Source organism: Pelodiscus sinensis, chromosome 7 (genome assembly GCF_052426305.1).
Source record: "Pelodiscus sinensis isolate ZL-2025 chromosome 7, ASM5242630v1, whole genome shotgun sequence".
NCBI classification, from domain to species: Eukaryota; Metazoa; Chordata; order Testudines; family Trionychidae; genus Pelodiscus; species Pelodiscus sinensis.
This window is the reverse complement of record NC_143058.1, coordinates 13,193,876-13,208,790: the sequence shown is the minus strand read 5'-3', so window position 1 is coordinate 13,208,790 and position 14,915 is coordinate 13,193,876. Positions and strand designations below refer to the sequence as shown.

The 14,915-nt window shown below is 43.0% G+C and overlaps 1 protein-coding gene across 2 annotated transcripts in view; it reads left to right on the top strand.

The window, feature by feature from the left end:
- Positions 1–7,759: 7,759 nt before the first annotated feature.
- Positions 7,760–14,915, top strand: part of SLC12A8 (solute carrier family 12 member 8) — a 99,607-nt gene continuing 92,451 nt past the window's right edge. The window contains exon 1 of one of the 2 annotated variants that reach the window (XM_006137661.4): positions 7,760–14,001. The gene's annotated coding sequence lies outside the window, so the exon portion shown is untranslated. Of the gene's footprint in view, positions 14,002–14,070; positions 14,361–14,915 lie in introns of those variants that run through there. The other variant, XM_089779681.1, reaches the window with a different exon arrangement.

Genomic DNA, 14,915 nt, shown 5'->3' with positions numbered 1-14,915 from the left:
AGAGAAGTGTAATCATCTTGCTCTTAATACGAATTCCTAAATAGCCTGACCTATCAAAATTGGTGCTCTGTGTTTAGAAGGATACAATCCTTATGCAAAACTTGGAATTTTCCTTTTACTTCATGTGAGGAACCATCCTGAAGCTCTACTCCAGTGATCCACTCATGTAAATGGACACTGGTTATTACCAGAGTCCACAAAACAGTTAGTACGAATCTAATCCATTATCCTCACTAAGCCAGTGAAGGATTGTATCCCACAGTAACTAGTATGATGTTTTGTTTAATCTTCTCAATACATGGATTTAAACAAGTGAAATCTTTTGTTGGATCTCAACTACTTTTTGAGAGAGACTGAAAATGGCATTAGAATATGTTTTCCTTTCAGAAATTAGTAAAGCCAGCAACACTGAAATAATGCTTCAGGTAAGTGGTGGCCTCCTCTTTCTACTTCCACTGCAGGGCTCTCCTTCTAGTTCCCATTTTCCATCACAGCATCCAAGCCAGGCTTTACATTATTAAAGATGTAGCCTGGTAAATCCAGTCTCGAAAATTCTACTCCTCCACTTGCCTGGTTTGAGCACAATTCTTGAAAGACAAGTAAAATATAATACTTTTAAATGATCTCTTGGTAAAGACTAGGCAAGTGTAGGTTTTGTCCCTGGGTTGGTAAGTTTTCATGATCGTTTTGGAAAGGGGTTGGTGCAGATCTGTTTCTTTTAGCAGGTTTGCTCAGTAAAGTAAAATTCTTTCACTCATTATAACTACTGGCATAGTGGCTCTCCCTGGCTGATAGAGGAACATACCTGTCAGCTAAGGAATCAAAAAAGGGACAGATGAAAGACTGGAGAATTGTATTGTCATCAGCTCACTCCTCTCTTATGATAGTCGAGTTATACTTATTATTTTAATGCCTATCTCTTTTGTATCACTTTTCGTTGGTGATCTCAAACAGCTTTACACAGATCAGTTCTATTATTCCATATTATAGAGGGAAAAACAAAAGCAAAGGGAAGGATGTGACTTGCTCAAGATCACCCATCAGACCAATGACTGAGCTGGAAATAGAACACAGGTCTCTCAAGGTGCATAGACCCTTGGTGTGGCTGGGACTGTTTTTGGGGTCATTATTAAAGTTTGGGCACTTAATTTTAAAAAAATTCCACAACTCTGCTTTATATGTGCCTCAGCTACAGCTGTACACCAGAATCACTGTATCCTGAAATAGCATCAATTCTCTTTTTTTTTTCTGAGCTGCTCGTTTAGGGAAGTTTGAAAGATACAAGTTCTAGATAGGTAGCTGTATGTTAAAGCCAGAGAGCCTTTTTGTCACAAGTTTAATGCAGGCAAGTGAAGGATGCTTGTTATTGTGGAGATGGGAAAATTATCAAAGTTCCTGTCATTGAGGGGTTGGTGGCTTCAAAAGGACTTCTTTAGAAGCAGGTTACAGCTGAGACAACAGGGAGAGGGATTGGGCCTTTGTTTACATACACTATCTAAGTTGGGGCAAGGAGGAAGGAAACAAGGATTTGCTGACAGGGAGTGAATATAAGAACATAAGCTGCTCTTAAAAATTTCCAGTGACAGAGATTCCACAACCTCTCTAAGCAATTTATCCCAGTGATTAACCATCCTGACAGTAGGGTTTTTTTTGTACTGTCCAACCTAAACCTCCCTTGCTGCAATTTAAACCCATTGCTTCTTGTCCTATCCTCAGAGGTTGAGGAGAATAATTTTTTTCTTTCCTCATAACATCCTTTTAGTTACTTGAAAACTCTTATAATTGCCCCTCTGTTTTCTCTTTTCAAGGCCAAACAAACCCAGCTTTCTCAATCTATCCCCATAGGTCATGTTTTCTAGACTTTCAATCATCTTTGTTGCTCTTTCAATTCATCCACATCTTTCCTGAAGCTGGCACTCAAAAATGAACAGTACTCTAGCTGAGGCCTAATCAGCACAGAGCAGAGCATAAGAATTACTTTTCCCATCTTGCTTACAACACTTCTGCTAATACATTCCAGAATGTTACTTTTTCTTTTCTTTGCAACAGTATCACACTCTTGAATAGTGGTCTACTATAATTTCTAGATCCCTTTCTAGTCAGTCATTTCCCATTTTGTATGTATGTAACTGATTATTCTTTCCTAAGTGGGGTTCTTGGCATTTGTCTATATTGAATTTGTCATTATTGAATTTCATCTTATTTACTTGATGCCATTTCTACAGTATGTCCAGATCACTTTGAATTTTCATCCTGTCCTCTAAAACACTTGCAAATCCTCCCAGCTTGGTATCTCCACAAACGTTATAAGCATACCATCTATACAATTATCTAAATCATTGATGAAGACATTGAGCAAAACTTGACCCAGAACTGATCTCTGCAGAACTCCCTTGTTATGTCCTTCCAGCATGAGTGAGAATCATTGATAACTACTCTCTCGGAACAGTTATGCAACTTGTTATGCACCCACTTAATAGTAGCTCCATCTAGGTTGTATATCCCTAGTTTGTTAATGAGAAGGTCATGAAAGACTATCAAAAGCCTTGCTACAGTCTAGGTTTACCACATCTACTGCTTCCTCCCATCCACAAAATTTGTTATCCTGTCAAAACTATCAGGTTAGTTTGACATGGTTTGTTCTTAAAAATCTAAGCTATTACTTATCACCTTCTTGATTTTTGCAAATGGATTCTTTAATTATTTGCTCCATTATCTTTCCTGGTTATAGCAGTTAAGATGACTAGTCTGTAATTCACTGGATTATCCTTATTTCCTTTTTTATATTTTTTTATAAATGGACACTATAAATTTTCCTTTTCCACTATATTTGTCCATTGAATCTCTCGTGTATTCCATGACTTTTCAAAGATAATCACTGATTGCTCAGATATCTCCCCTGTCTGTTCCTTGAGTATTTTGGGATACATTTTGTCATGTTGTAGTTCATCTGTGTATCTGACCTCCAACCAAGTGATATGTTGATGCTTATCATTGTTGAGTGCCTTGAAACCTTACATGAACAAGAGCAGCTCTGTGGAATATCTTAGTAACACTATTGATGGTAGCTAATACCTGACATTTTAAAAAAAATCATTGACACTTAAGCTGCCTTTCACTATAAGAAAGGATGTTAGAACATTTCTTCCAGTAAACCTTTATCAATGGTAATTTTCTGATGCTAGATTGTCTTCCTCATAATGTAGTAGTACAACCTGGAACTGTAGTGGCTATTATACCCAGAGTTCCTGGAAAAATGGATAATTCTCTCCCTCTCTCTCACGCATACAGCAGCCTTTTAACTTATTACACACATGAATTTGACAGTTGGGGTAATATGGTATTTGTCAGTTTATATTCTATTTGCTGAAGGACCTAATTTCTTTTCCTCCTCCTAAAGATCATTCACTAATAAATTCAATTTCCTACATTTTCTTTGCAACCTATCTCACCCCAAATCTGTCACAGGGGTAGCCACTGGTGTAGCATTGCCTTCTCACCTAGCACCAAGGCCCTCTCAAGTACAAGCTTGTGTGAATGCAAAAACTGAGGTCCTTGTGCTTATGGATCAGGACTCCTGGCTTAAGAGTTGATGGTTCTTGGCCTATCTACAGAAAGCCATGGCTGGGAGGGAGCAGAGTAGAACAGCCCAGTCTGTCACACCGCTGCCTCCACTCAGCACCCCTTCCAGCCCTGGATGACTTTGATGAGAGCCAGGCCCCACACCGGAGATAACTAGCACCTCTTCCTCCCTGGCTTAACTTGTACCTACCTGAGGGACAGCAGGGATCACTCCTCGCCACTGAGTAGCCCATCACGCAGCATCCCTGCTCTCAAATCCCTTCTCTGCACTGTCTATACCCCTTCCCTATAATCCTGCACCCTAGTACTCAAATATATATTCAATAATCCACAGTGATATGCAGTACAGATTATTTGCTGTAGTAGCAGAACTTTGGTTGTTCCTCCTGCACAATAAGTTGGGACCCACCCAAATTTCTACTAACAACTGATCTATGTAGATGTCAGCAGCCATGCACTTTGGGGGACAGGGAGGACAGATACTTCCTTCTGTTGTATGCACTCAGGGAAAGTTTTGTGGGTGTTTTCCAAGGCAGTTTTTGATGCTGTGTTCTGAATCCCAGTATCACCAAACCACAACTGTTCCTCTTTCTGGCTTCAGTAGCATTTTCCCAGATGGAGTTCATTTTGTTGGCCTGTATTTCTGTGCATCTCACACTCAAGTGCCAAAGTAGGATACTGTGACAGTTATTGTACACTATTACCCATTGATTAGCAGAGCAGTTTGGCTGTGGTTCTGGTATCTTAGGATATTTTCTATGCCAGTACAGCTCTTACTAGCCTGCAAATATGTATTCATAACCCTAGCAACAAGTTACATTTATATTCCAACAATATTGTAAGCAGGTGCCTTCTTTCAGAACAGCCTCTCCCTTGACTGCATAACCTTTTAAGCTGTAGTTTGAGAGAGGTTAGCTAGCATTGGCACAGAAGTACAAGCTGTGACACTGAACGTATTCTATAGCTTTCACAGTTGCGTCTGATTTTTTTCTCGTGGTCAGATATTATTATTAGTGCCACCTTACAAAGGCAGAAATACAGGGATTTTGCTGTTGTTAAATCAAAAGCATCAAGTTAGTCAAATTAAATGTCTATCACGTGGCTTCTTCTTCTCATCTTCTCTCAAGGGTAAGAATTGTGTGTGTAGTGGAATTGTTTCCTTTTGAGGTTTGTTTTTTAAAATATGCACATTGCTGTGCGTGTGTCAGAGAAGACAGTTCAAAGGAAAGTACTTTGCACTTGGTGCAGAAGGTGGAAGTTGTGATAATCCTAACCTCACTGCTACTATCTTCCCATCTCAGAAATTTGCTTCCTGTTGTCTGATATGTTATATTTTCTGGGCCCCAGAATTTAGCTCCTGCCTGCTTGCTTGCTTTCACTACGCCATTCTTTTATCATCTCACCCATTAATCTATCTCCACATTCCAACCCTCTGAGCAGTTTCAGATGGCTGGCATACTATGACTTTATGGAGAAAAGAGATCTGTTTTATTGTAAAGTCTGAGGATCAGTGTTCTGTCCTGCTAATTAGCATCCATCATCTCACAACCTTGAAATGGGAGCTCTGTATTACAGCAGAGGGGAGATTCCTGCTTTTCCTCCAGACCCTGAAAACACTGAAGATATTAAACATCAAGTTCATACTGTTCTTACATATAGAAAAGATATTTTAGGACATTTTTAGAAAACATGGACTGAAGGATCAACAATATGCAGATAACACACAGTTCTACCTATCCTTTTCCATGTATGACAATACCATTAACACCAATATAACCCAGCATCTGGATGAGATCAGCTCATGGATAATGAGCAGCTGGTTGAAGCTAAAACCAAGCAAAATGAAGGTGATGCTGGTAGGCAGATTGAAGAGCAATGAAGAAGAGAAGAGTAGCTAGTCCTGTGACAAGATGGGAAGAGACAGTGTCAATAGTCAGTAGGATAGAGGCTGTCATTCAGAAGACGACATCTGAGGACAGCAGACTAGATTTGCTGCCAGAAAGAACAGAAGGAGAAAGGCTGGACAATTGCACTAGTATCAAGAAGAGCCAGGTCTACATGATTGGAATTCTCTACTGGGAACAGCAGTGAGGTCTGTCACCAGAGCAGATCTGTGGAACAGAAGGGTGAGCCAAAAGCTAAGATACAGGATGTGGACCTGAGACTAAAGAAGATCTAATAGGAACAGGAAAGAACCCATTGATTTTCCTTCATGAAGGAGCAAATGATACTTATAGGTTCCTGCTATCAAGGAAAACGACACCACTCTGGGGAAGCCACACAAAGAAATAAAGAGGCTTAGATGATCTTCAGTGAAGTTCTATCTGTCCCTAGAGGAGGAGAGGGAAGGTGAGACAAGAGTATGATGATCAATAGATGGTTCAGGCAGTGGTTCTGTAAGGAGTGCTTGGGGATGGTCAACTACTGGGAGCACAGAGTTCTCGGAATGGACTTCACCGAAGTAGGGAAGAAAATAGTCTGCTGGGATGGAAGTTGGAAAAACTAATTAAGGGCTTTTAACTACTAATATGGGGGAAACGATTGAGAGATGCTCATGTAATCTGCACACAGGAAGAAAATCAAACAAAAGAGATAGTGGTAAGAGGAACCACAGGGGATAGGCAAATGGACAAGAGGAAAGCTAATGCCAATAACAGTAATTGTATGGTAAGCAATGGTAGCATGAAATGACTTTACCTAATTAGGTGAGAAATATGGGTGACCTCAAGCAAAAACAATTAAGATATACGGATTACAAAATGGAGGAACTAGAACGACTAGTTCAGGAAGTTTATAGGGATAAAAGAAATAAGATGAAATGACATTCATAACTGAAATATGAGTATTGACCGACATGTGCTGTTCAAGAAAAAACAAAAATAGAGAAGTAATATATAATCGCAGGTAAATTGTAAAGAAATTAGAAGTGATGGAATGGAGAAAACAATCTGTTTGGGTCAAACTTACTTCAGGGAAGAAAGGCAAAATAGACTATACTGGGATTGTGCTGGGGTCTACTACAGACCTCCCAGGACGCAATTTTGGTAATGGATAGAGATTTTGCTAATATTTTAGTTCAGTAATTACTAATTGAGAAATGTGTAATCATGGGAGACTTTAATTTCCCACATATAGATTGGAGGACAAGTGCTACTAATAATGGTAGGGCCCAGGTATTCCTGGATATGGTAGCCAACAGAATTCGATAGTTATTGAATCCAGAAGGGGTGATGCCATTTTAGATTTAGTATTGGTAAGAAGCAAGGACCTCATAGAAGAACAAATTGGAAAAGGCAACCATGTGGTTCATGTGATCATGAGTTAATTCAGTTTAAATTACACGGGAAGATAAATAAAAATAGGTTTGCACTTAGGGTCCTTAATTTCAAGGGAACAAACTTTAAAAAATTAAGTAAATTAGTCAGAGAAGTGGACTGGACTAGAGAACTCAAGGAACTGACTGCAAAGGAAACTTGGAGCTAGTTTCTGCAACTTTGACTACAGGAAATGAGGATGTGCAAGGATCATATCAAAGGTAGAAGACAAACAGCTTAATAGGACCAAAATCAGGTGGCTCAGATAATCTCCATCCAAGAATATTAAAGGAACTGCCACTTTAAATTGCAAGCCCGAGAGCAGGGATTTGTAATGAATCCGTAAACTTAAGAGGTTACACCCAATCACTGAAGAATTGCAAATATAGTATTTGCATTTAAGAAAGGGGGTGTGTGATCCAGGAAACTACAGGCCTGTTGTTTGACCTCAATTAGGGTATGTCTACACTTGCCCCCTAGTTCGGACTAGGGAGGCAAATGAAGCATACCGAAGATGCTAATGAAGCTTGGGATTTAAATATCCTGCACTTGATTAGCATATTTGTGGCCGGTCGCCATTTTAAAAAGCCGGTAGCCCGAATTAACTTGCCGTGTGTAGACGCAGTAGTCTTATCCAAAACCCTTCCCTCGAATTAACTGTTACTCCTCGTGCAATGAGGAATAACAGTTAATTCGAGGGAAGGGTTTTGGATCGGACTACTGCGTCTACACGCGGCGAGTTAATTCGGGCTACCAGCTTTTTAAAATGGCGACTGGCCGGCGAATATGCTAATCAAACGCGGGATATTTAAATCCCAAGCTTCATTAGCAACTTCAATATGCTTCATTGCCTCCCTAGTCCGAACTAGGGGGCAAGTGTAGACATACCCTTAATTACAAAGTCTTGTAACAAATTTTGACAGAGAGCAGTTAAGGTCATGCAGGTAAATGATAATTGGATAAAATACAACATTGTTTTATAAAAAATTGATCATGCCAGACTAACCTGATTTCTTTCTTTTGAGAAGATAAATGATGTTTCTGCTCTATCTGGAACTCTGTAAAGCATATGATACAGTTCCACATGGGCAATTATTAGTTAAATTGGAGAAGATGGGAACTAATATGAGAATCAAAAGGTGGGTAGGAAACTGGTTAAAGAAAAGACTACAGTGGGTCATGTTGAAAGGTGATCAGTCAGGCTGGAGGGAAGTTATTAATAGAGTTCCTCACAGATCAGTCTTGAGGCCAATCTTATTTAACATTTTCATTAATGATATTGGCACAGAAAGTGGGAAAGTGCTAGTAAAATTTGCAGAGGACACAACGTTGGGAAGTTATTGAAAATAGGGTGGAGGATTAGAATATCAAACAAGATGATATGGAGGACCTAGATTACAGGTATAGAAAAGGAATGAAATGTAATGGTGTACAGTCATTCACTTAGGGGCTTGACATTAGATGAAGGTTTCCTAAACATCAGAGGAGTGAAATTCTGGAATAGCCTTCCAAGGAGAAGTAATAGGAGCAAAAAAATCTACTTTGGTTTAAGACTGAGCTTGATAAGTTTATGATGTGGATAGTATGAAGAAATTGCCTACTATGGTATATGACTCACCTGCAACTGCTATTAGCTAACTTCTCCAACAACTGGAGATGGAACACCAGGCAGGGAGGGTCCTCAGTTATGACAGAGAATTCTTTCCCAGGTGTCTGGCTGTTGGGTTTTGCCCACTTGCTCAGGGGCTCATAGATCGCCATATTAAGGGGTTGAAAGGAATTATGCCCTGATCAGAGATCCTTGAGGTTTTATCTTCCTCTGCAGCATGGGGCATAGGTCACATGCTGGTTTGAACTAGAGAATGGTGGATTCTCTATAACTTGAAGTCTTTAACTCAAAATGTGGGACATCAATATCTCAGCCAGAGGCTGGGAGTCTATTACAGCAGTGACTGTGAGGTTTTATGGCTTATGACATGCAGGAGGTAGATTAGATCGGGATCACAAAGTTATTACATGGGAGGTTGCAAGTTGTCAGCCTCCAACTCAAACTCTGCTTTACCTCCAGCATTTATAATAGTGCTAAATATAAAAAACAAATGCTTTTAATTTATAAGGGAGGTCGCAGCCAGAGGTTTGTTGTGTGAAAGGGGTACCCAATAGAAAAGTTTGAAATGCACTGGACTACATGGTCATGAGGGTACTTAATGTGTGAGTGTCTGAGCTTACAGTGATGGTGCAGTCTCCTTTGATTAAACATACACACCTACAATTGGATTCCTCACTGATGTTAATCTCTCATATAGCAGTATGCATGAATAATATTTTACCATCTCCAGTTGGCTAGAAAACTTTGTCCTACCCTGGCCTCAATTATCATGCCTTTGTACTTTTTTGTGTGGATTACAGCAAACATGGGGACAAAAACATCAGCACTTAGGAAACACCAACTAATCCAGAACTCTGCAGACTGCCTTCTCAGCTGTACAGGCAACTGTGGACACATCAGATTTGTCCTCTGCTCTCTTCATTGGCTTCCCACAGAATTTCTAATCAAGTTCGAAGTCTCAGTCCTTTCTGGGCCCAGGGCATAGTAAAGTTGTCCTAATGGTGTGAGGTGATGCTCCTGGACAACAACGGGCCTTTGTTTGGCCCAACTAAACTCTCTACAAAAAGGGCAAAGTTCATCTGGTTGGGAAACAGAACAGAAAAGTGTCTCTGGCTTTCAGCTGCCATTGAGGTTAGTTTGATGCTCTGGGGAAAAAAAACCTAGGAATTGAGGACCATTTCAAATATCACCATCTTCTCCTCCAAGTGCAAGGCAAATTTATTTGTCTTTGCTTCTCCACCATAAATACAGAGAAGCAATCCTAAAACCCTGCCAAAGTATAGCACTCCATAGCATACACTCCTCCCCTGGGGAGAAGATAAGAGAACAGACTACAGAAGTTTGGTCATGTTGCTTAATGAACTCCTGGAAGGTGCTCAGATACTGATGATGGGCATGATCTCAGAAACTATGTAAAATGGACTGGAATTCTAGAATAAGAATGCTTTAGTCTGCTTTGGAAGTTCTTGGCGTAGACGACTCCTTCCTTTGCCACATGGTCAGCTATGCAAGAAGACCTAGTATGAAATAGCTCTTCCGGTCAATTTCCTTGCCTAGACCAGCTCTTAAACCCATAGCCTACGTCTACATTGGCAAGATTTTGCGCAAATACTCTTTAACGCAAGAGTTTTTGCGTTAGAGTATTTGCACAAGAGAGCGTCTACACTGGCATGTGCTTTTGGCAAGAGATGTGCTTTTGCACAAAAGCATCCGTGTCAGTGTAGATGCTCTCTTGCGCAAGAAAGCTCCAATGGCCATTTTAACCATCGGGCTTTCTTGCGTAAGAAATTCATGTTGCCTGTTTACACTGGCCTCTTGCGCAAGAGGCCTTATTCCTGAGCAGGAGCATCGTAGTTCTTGTGCAAGAAGCACTGATCTCTTACATTAGAATGTCAGTGTTCTTGCGTAAGAACTTGCGGCCAGTGTCGACAGGCAGCAAGTTTTTGCACAAAAGCAGCTGCTTTTGCACAAAATCTTGCCAATGTAGATGTAGCCATACTGCTCCATCTGGCTGAACTTGGTTGTGAGAGAATTTCTTTACGCCAGGGCTGGGAAACCTTTTTTGGGGTCGGGGCTGCTGAACCACAGAAAAACCAGTCGGGCCACACACAAGTGAGAAGCTAAATAAATAAAACCCAAACTCTCACTGATGTGGCCCCCAGGTGAGAAGGAGAAAGACCCTCCCCACATTCCCCTCATACACCAGAGCCCGGGGGGACATGTGAGTAGATTTTGGGTTACAGGGGGTGGAGCGCCCGACTGCCAGCGCAGGCTCCCAAGGCTGGATCCATGCAAGCTGGGGACTACATCTGGCTCCTGGGCCTTAGGTTTCGCACCCCTGCTTTACAGCTTTTCAAATAAATTAAAAGCCCTCCTTCACTATGAATAAGAAGCAAGGAAACGAATGATCTGTTTCATGTTTTCAGTGGAACACAGGATGCTGCTGCCTTGTATCCTCCTTTGACTGTTTATGTGCCTCATTGTCTTCCACCTTAAGGGAAAAAATCATGTTCCCACCTGAGTGTCAATAAATAAACAGGCTTGCCAAGCAAGGTGTTGAGCCTATTATCTGTGATAATGGACTCATTCTGTGCATTTATATAACCTGTCACATTCCCTCCCCACTGGCTGCATGTATTGGTAACAAACCAAATTGTCCAAGGCTCCTGTTATTGTGCTGCTTCTTTTGGATGCAACCAATAAGCATTATCTCTTAATAGGGCTAGTAGAAAATATACCATAAGAACGTAAGAATGGCCATACTGGATCAGACCAAAAGTCCATCCAGCCCAGCATCCTGTCTGCCGACAGTGGCTAATGCCAGGTGCCCCAGAGGGAGTGAACCGAATAGGTAATGATCAAGTGATGTCTCTCCTGCCATCCATTGCCACCCTCTGACAAACAGAGGATAGGGATACCATTCCTTACCCATCCTGGCTAATAGTCATTAATGGACTTAACCTCCTTGAATGTATCTAGTTCTCTTTTAAACCCTGTTATAGTATTAGCCTTCACAACCTCCTCAGGCAAGGAGTTCCACAGGTTGACTGCGCTGTGTGAAGAAGAACTTCCTTTTATATGTTTTAAACCTGCTGCCCATTACTTTCATTTGGGCTGTGTCCAGACTCAGGAGTTTTTTCGGGAAAAGTAGCCTTTTTCCGAAAAAACTTCACCTGCGTCTAGACTGCAGCCGCGTTCTTTCGAAATTAAATCGAAAGAACGCGGCTTTTCTTTCGACGGCGTTAAACCTCATTTCACGAGGAAGAACGCCTTCTTTTGAAAGTGCTTCTTTCGAAAGAAGGCTTTCTTGAATGTAAATAGGGCTTCTTCGAAAGAGAGCATCCAGACTCACTGGGTGCTTTCTTTCGAAAAAGCGGCTTGCTCTTTCGAAAATTCCGCATGCAGTCTAGACGCTCTTTCGAAAGAGGCTCTTTCGAAAGTATCTTTCGAAAGAGGCTTGCAGTCTAGACATAGCCTTGGTGGCCCCTAGTTCTTATATTATGGGAATAAGTAAATAACTTTTCCTTATTCACTTTCTTCACACCACTCATGATTTTATATACCTCTATCATATTCTCCCTTAGTCTCCTCTTTTTCAAGCTGAAAAGTCCTAGTCTCCTTAATCTCTCCTACTATGGGACCTGTTCCAAACCCCTAATCATTTTAGTTACCCTTCTCTGAACGTTTTTTTAATGCCAGTATATCTTTTTTTTTAGATGAGACCACATCTGTACGCAATATTCAAGATGTGGATGTACCATAGATTTATATAAGGGCAATAAGATATTCTCCATCTTACTTTCTATCCCTTTTTTAATGATTCCTAACATCCTGTTTGCTTTGACTGCTGCTGCACTCTGTGTGGATGTCTTCAGAGAATTATCCATGATGACTCCAAGATCTCTTTCCTGATTAGTTGTAGCTAAACTAGCCCCCATTATATTGTATGTATAGTTGGGGTTATTTTTTCCAACATGCATTACTTTACATTTATCCACATTAAATTTCATTTGCCATTTTGTTGCGCAATCACTTAGTTTTGTGAGATCTTTTTGAAGTTCTCCACAGTCTGCTTTGATCTTAACTATCTTGAGCAGTTTAGTATCATCTGCAGACTTCACCACCTCACTGTTTGCCCCTTTCTCCAGATCATTTCTGAATATGTTGAATAGGATTGGTCCTAGGACTGACCCTTGGGGAACACCACTAGTTACCCTTCTCCATTCTGAGAAATCTAAGTACACTATATCTACTGGATCCCCCTTGTCCACGTTTGTTGACCCCTTCAAAGAATCTAATAGATTAGTAAGACATGATTTCCCTTTACAGAAACCATGGTGACTTTTGCCCAACAAGTTATATTCTTCTATGTGTCTGACAATTGTATTCTTTACTATTGTTTCAACTAATTTGCCTGGTACTGATATTAGACTTACCAGTCTGTAATTGCCAGGATCACCTCTAGAATCCTTTTTAAATATTGGTGTTAATTTTGCTATCTTCCAGTCACTGGGTACAGAATCTGATTTAAAGGATAGGTTACAAACCATAGTTAATAATTCCACAATTTCACAGTTGAGTTCTTTCAGAAGTCTTGGGTGAATGCCATCTGGTCCCAGTGTCTTGTGACAGGATGCAATGTTTTCAGATACTGCTCCCCGTCCCCGCCCTTTCCACCTGCAGACTCCAAACACTAGGATTGAAATTCTGGCTCTAGTGAGGTTATTGGGAGTTGTCCCAGTCACTTCGATGGGGCCCCTATATGGATCTAATTTTGCTCTCAGCTCTGTCAGTGTAAGTCAAACACCCTTTTAAAGGTTGTACTCTGGATTTACTGGTGTGAACACTGGAGTAGTTGGAGACTGGGAATGCCAGTCTCAGCCCTGTGAAGGGCAAAGCTATAACTGCTGGAAACAGGGGGCCTGGGCCTTCCCTCTGTACGAACTTCCAACACTCCGGGTCAAGCCATAACCCAGCCCCCTCCTAAGTCAGGGCCAGGCAAAGAGACTGCTGACCCCAGGAAGTGGTGGCAGGATCGGGCCTTACGTAGTAGCCAGGAGTAGGCACCCGATTTAAGTCTCAATACACTATAAGGGGCGTCCAGCGGTTGGGACTGTCACCGTCTTGCTTTCTGGAGGCAAGAGGCGGCTTCTCTGGCGAAGCCCTGCTGCCTGTGTCCCCTTTAGGCTGTCTAGCCCCGCGCGGGAGCGCCAAGCCCTCAGTCCCAGGGCTTCCAGCTGTGGAGGGAGACGGCAGGCTCTGGCTCCTGGCAAACTCCCAGGGAGTGTCCCTGCCTGGGGAAGGGCCACCCCCACGTCCCGCCGCAGCACCAGCCGGGCCAGGCCCACGTGGCACTGCGTGCCCGGCCCAGGAGCGCAGCCTAGATCCGGCAGCCGGTGGGACGGGCAGGGTAAGGCGAGCCGGCCGGCGGGCGGAGAGGACCGAGCGGCCCCGGCCAGGGCCCCGGGGAGCGGAGCCAGCAGCGGCTGCGTGGCGGTAGGTGGGCGCAGAGCCGGGGGACGGGGGGTGCGGGGCAGGCACGGGCTTGCTGCTTCCCCGCCGCTAGCCCTGCCCGGCGGGACCCGCCAGGGACCGAGCAGAGACCCAGGGGCTGCCCCCTCCCAGGCAGCGCGGCCAGGGGACCCCAGCGGGCCAGGCAGGGGGAAGCCGGGGACAGGGCGCAGGGAAACAGCTGCAGGTGCCTCCCGGATCCAGGAAACTCCTGCGCGCAGGTGGAGCGGGGCAGGGCTCGCCTCGCCTCCTTCCTGGCCCGCGCTAGGACTCGTCAGCCCTGGAGCTCCCCGGCTGTCGGGGGGCGTTTTCGCCGCGGAGTGCCCGGGAGCAGGCTTGGCCAGGTGCGCTAGTTTGGGCAAAGCGGCTACGGAGAGCTGGTCTGTGAATCCTGGGAGGGAAAAGCTGCCCCACCTGCGAGTTTCCTTGGGCATCTTTTTTCAGCTATTTTTAACCCCCTTCCCCCCCCCCTCCCAGTTAATAATAGGAGCTGGGCGGCTGCGTTTGCGGTACCTCGGCAAAGAGGCGAGAGGTTCAGGGAACACTTTCTCACCGGGAGTGTTTTGGATCAGTTCAGTCTTAGTTCAGCAACAGTCAGGGTAGTACTGCCTAAGGGTTAGATGTGAACAAAACCCTGTTGTCTGGTACAGAGCCCAGCACAGTCCCTGCCCCAAGGACCTTACAGTATAGACTAGACAGACACATGGGGTAGGAGAAAGAGAGAGAATGTACAGCAGAGCTGGGGAATCTTTTTTGGGTCCGGGGGCCGGTAGCCCACAGAAAAATCAGCTGGGGACCCCACACAAGTGAGAAGGGAAAAAGGAAAAAAAAAACCAAACCAAAAAACTGATGTGGTCCCTGATTGAGAAAAGAAAGACACTCCCCACATTCCCCTTTCA